This window comes from Loxodonta africana, chromosome 4, assembly GCF_030014295.1.
Source record: "Loxodonta africana isolate mLoxAfr1 chromosome 4, mLoxAfr1.hap2, whole genome shotgun sequence".
Lineage (NCBI taxonomy): Eukaryota > Metazoa > Chordata > Mammalia > Proboscidea > Elephantidae > Loxodonta > Loxodonta africana.
The window spans coordinates 192,239,711-192,245,058 of record NC_087345.1 but is presented as its reverse complement, the minus strand read 5'-3'; positions in this window follow the sequence as shown (position 1 = coordinate 192,245,058).

Genomic DNA, 5,348 nt, shown 5'->3' with positions numbered 1-5,348 from the left:
ATGACTCAGGCTATCAGGGAGATACATCCTTCACTCAGGGAGGCAACTTTCACTGGCAGAAAACTGATAATGAATCAAGCAATAAAAAACAGCTGTTGGTTTCAGATATTTCCCTAGAATATCCGTTTTTCTAGAGCACGCCTAGAGGGCTAATCTGCTTCATTTGCAAATAAGTATATTGCATATTGCATAGCTAATCAATCAAATTGTACTGTTCACTAGGAAAACCTGTTCACATCGTAACCCAGTCTTTGAACATTCATTGCTGTTTTGGAAAATATAGGGAACAATATGACGAAGGAAAATTTTTTCTCTGCTGGTTCATCGGTTGCGTTATTTTTACTAAAAAAAAAAGTATTCCGATTATTTCTTTTTTTTGTCCCTCTTGTTGCACTTATACCTCAGGCATGAAGAATGAGCTGAATAGGAATTACTCAGAGGTGACTGAGTTCATTCTACTGGGTCTCAGAACCCCTCCAGAGCTACAGATGCTCTTATTCCTAGCGTTCTTGCTAATCTACATTGTCATTGTGGTCGGAGATATCAGCATGATATTCGTCATTTGGGTGGACTCCAGGCTTCACACCACTATGTATTTCTTCCTTAGAAACTTGTCCTATTTAGACCTCTGCTACTCCACTGACATTGCTCCTAAAACTCTGGCCAACTTCTTGTCTAATGAAAAGAAAATTTCTTACAATGGCTGTGCAGCCCAATTTTTCTTCTTCGCCCTCTTTGCCACAACTGAATGCTTTCTTCTGGCTGTGATGGCATTTGATCGATTCTCAGCCATTTGCTCTCCTCTCCTTTACCCAGTGCACATGGCCCATGAAGGTCTGTGTTTGGTTGGTAACTGGCTCCTATATCTGTGGAGTCATTAACTCCGTAGTACAAACAGGTTTCACCTTGAGTTTGCATTTCTGTGAAGAAAACAGATTGGACCACTTTTTCTGTGATGTCCCAGCCCTGATTGAGATCTCATGTGTTGACACCTTTGTGAATGAGATTGTGCTGTTTGTTTTCTCTGCTTTTATCATCATCGCTACGACAAAGGCTATTCTGGTATCTTATGCTTATATCCTTTCCACTGTCTTGAAGATCCCCTCATCTCAGTGCAGGAGTAAGACCTTCTCCACCTGTGGTTCCCATATAGCAGTGGTGAGTTTATTCTATGGGACTGTGTTCTTCATGTATGCTCAACCTGGGGCCATCACCTCACCCCAGCAAAACAAGATCATTGCTGTGTTCTACACAGTTATAATTCTAATGCTGAACCCTCTAATATACAGTCTGAGAAACAGAGATGTGAGAGATGCTGTGAAAAGAAACTTATGTGGGAAATGATCCTCTCACTGATGTTTTTAAGGCCATCATTTAGTGGACACAATTTATTTTCCAAGACTTCTAGTTCAAAATATGTCCGGTTCCAGAGTTTTTAGATCTAAATATTTACTCAGTGTATGGCATGTGAAATACTGTAAAAATGTAGTTTTACAACCTAGAAACAACCACTGTAAGCATTTTATTCTACTTTCTTATAATATTTATTAATCAAATGTAAATTAATTATATTAGTGTATATATATGTACACACATGCATGTATATGTATTTCAAAATTGGGACCACACTTTAGGAATTTTTTCATTGTTATCTTTTCACTTAACTCATTTTGTGTACAGAAAAACATTTATCAATGTTATTAAATATTCTATAAATGTATGAATTTTGATGTTTTTATAACACTATAGAGTATTGATGCACCATTATCTGCTTAAACGGCACCTTTCACTATGCATTTCCTGCACTGCAGTGGGATAGGAAATGATTCAAAGGTTTATCTATGTGGGATCACAATGACAACAGCATCTCAAAGGGTTAGATGAGAGGCTCAGGAGGCAGTTACTGTATGCTGATGGTTGTGGAGTAAAGGGAGAGCAAGAACAGCTACACAACCTGAATGTAAACAATGGTACTGGATTGTACTTGTAGAATTTGTTGGAAGGGTATATCTTTTTTCATGTATGAGTGTGAATTGACTCAATTGCAACGGGTTTGGTTTTTTTTTTAACGTATATTTTCATAAAAACATTAAAAAAGATCTTTGGTATTTTGATAGAAATTGCATTAAACTTGTATATAAATCTGGGGAAAATTGACATCTTTGCTATGTTGAATTTTCCAATCCTTGAGCACCGTATGTCTCCCAATTTATTTAGATCTTTGGTTTGCTTTGTCAGCATTCTCTAGTTTTCATCATATAAGTCCTATAGATGTTCTATTTACCACTATTTTTATTTTAGCAGTTCTATATGGTATTACGGTATTATATTTGATGTACATGTGTTCATTGCCAATATATAAAATACAATTTTTTAAAGATATTTTTAGAAGTTTGAGGTTTCCATAAAATTTGGAAAGATAATACAGAGTTCCCATCTACTCTACACACAGTTTTCTTTATTGTTAACATTTACATTAGTATACTAAATTTGTTATGCTTAGTAAAACAATATTGATATATTAACTAAAGTCCATACTTTATTCCGATTTCTTTATTTGTTATTTGATGTCTTTTTTCTGTTCCAAGATTCCAACCAGGATACCACAGTGGTTAAGAGCTCAGGCTGCTAACTAAAAGGTTGACAGTTTTGAATCCACCAGCTACTCCTTGGAAACCCTGTGGGTAGTTCTACTCTGTCCTATAGGGTCACTATGAGTCAGAATTGACTTGACAGCAACCGGTTTAATTTTTTAGTTTGATTCAATGACCTTAGCAGTATTTAGGAGTACTTGTTATGTATTTTATAGACTGTCTTTTTATTGGAATTCATCTTATGTTTTTCTGAAGATTAGATTGAGGTTGTGCGTTGCTGGGAGGAAGATCACAAGGGTAAGTGCCATTTTCACATCTATCAAGAGTAAATACTGTCATTCTGAGTTATCACTGTTAATGTTGACCTTAATCACCCAGCTAAGATAGTGTTTGTCAGGTTTTTCCACTGTAATGTTACTCTTTTTCTTCTGCTTTCCATATTACACTCTTTGGATGGAAGTTGTCATGCATAACTATGCTTAAGTAACAGGGAGCTATGTTTAACCTTTGTGGTGGCAGAGAATTATTTGGAATTCTTCTGCAGGAGAGGATTGCCTGTTCTTCATTTATTATTCAGTCATGTATTTATATTGGTGTGGGCTCATGACTATTTATTTTGTACTTTGAGTTATAATCCAATCCTTTGTGGTTTTTTTGCTCAAATTATTCCAGATTTGCCACTGGAAGTTCTTTCAGTTGGCTTCTGTGTTTCCTTGGCATATCTTATTTACATTCATTATTATAAACTATTATTTATCTTTATTTTGCCATTTTAAATATTTTTTGTTCTTTCTGCATTCCTCCTTTTTGTATTTTTCTATTGAGAAAATAATTTCCTGCTATTTACCTCTTTAAAAAGAATAAGCCTATATTATGTCAATTGTATTTATATTTAGCTTACAGTGCTACATTTTTTACCTTTTAAATTTTATAACCAAATTATTATAGCTCATTTTTCATGAGCTTTTGTAAAAATTATACATGTTTTTCAGTTGTCTTTGCACTATAAATAAATACCCTGGCATGTGAGAAACTTGTTTTTTTTCCTGAAAATGGTTTGTATCGTTATAACAGATGTTGTTGTTTGGTGCTGTTGAGTCGGTTTGGACTCGTAGCAACCCTGTGTACAACAGAATAAAACACTGCCTGGTCCTGCACCATGCCCACCACAATCCTTATGTTTAAGGCCACGTTGCAACCACTGTGTCAGTCTGTCTCATTGAGGGTCTTCCTCTTTTTTATTGACCCTGTATTTTACCAAGCATGATGTCCTTCTCCAGGGACTGATCTCTCCTGACAACATGTCCAAAGTATGTAAAATGTAGTCTTGCTCTCCTTGCTTCTAAGAAGCATTCTGGTTGTACTTCTTCCAAGACAGATTTGTTCATTCTTTTGGCAGTCCATGGTATATTCAATATTCTTCCCCAACACCACAATTCAAAGGTGTCAATTTTTCTTCTGTCTTCCTTATTCATCATCTAGCTTTCACATGCATGTGATGCAATTGAAAACACCATGGCTTGGGTCAGGCACACCTTGGTCTTCAAGGTAACATCTTTGCTTTTCAGCACTTTAAAGATGTCTTTTGCAGCAGATTTGCCTGATGCAATGCATCTTTTGATTTCTTGATTGCTGCTTCCATGGATGTTGATTGTGGACCCAAGTAAAATGAAATCCTTGACAACTTCAACCTTTTCTCCATTTATTGTGATGTTGCTAATTGGTCCAGTTGTGAGAATTTTTCTTTTCTTTATGTTGGGGTGCAATCCATACTGCAGGCTGTGGTCTTTGATTTTCATCAGTAAGTGCTTCAAGTTCTCTTCACTTTCAGCAAGCAAGCCTGTGTCATCTGCATAACACAGGTTGTTCATGAGTCTTCCATTGATCCTTATGCCCCATTCTTTTTCATATAGTCCAGCTTCGCAGATTATTTGCTCAGCATACAGATTCAATAGGTATGGTGAAAGGATACAACTCTGATGCACACCTTTCCTGACTTTAAACCACACAGTATCCAGTATCCCCTTGTTCTGTCTGAACAACTGCCTCTTGATCTATGTACAGGTTCCTCATAAGCACAATTAAGTGTTCTGAAATTCCCATTCTGGAAAACTACTGCCTATCCCTAAATTCATCCTTCTGTCTCACAGAAACTAACCATTACCCTGATGTTGTGCTAAGTACATTTTGTTTTTTTAGAAAAAAGCAATTCTATCATCTCTGTGTATTTTACTAAACAATGTATTGTTTAGTTCTAAAAGTTAAAATAGTACACACAAGTCTGTCTTGAATGTGTGTTGTTTTATGTTTTTTATTTTTATATCTCTTTTCCTAACTTTCATTCTTAGCTGTAGATAAAAGCAAATTATGTCTGTTAGGTAAAATCAATGTATCCAGTTGATCCAAGCCAAAGGAAGTGGAGTGGGGAGAAGAATCTGTACCCATCAGGAAAAGTTAAGTTCAGAAAGAAACTAGGCCAAGTCTATGTGACAATTGTCTTCAGTTTAAAACAATAATATCTTGCAATTTACTGTATGTGAATTGTACTTTAATAAAGTAATATAAAAAGAGGAAAAGAATATCAACATGCACATTGGAGACGTGCCTTTGATGTGTCTATTTCTTGAGTCACAATGATAAGCTCCAGTGATGCACTCTGGATTGAAGTCTTCTACATCTATCATAGAGCTGCCATTTTGGAATCTCACTTTGTCATCCTCACTTAGATTCTCTTTGTCTCTCTCCTGTTGGCTG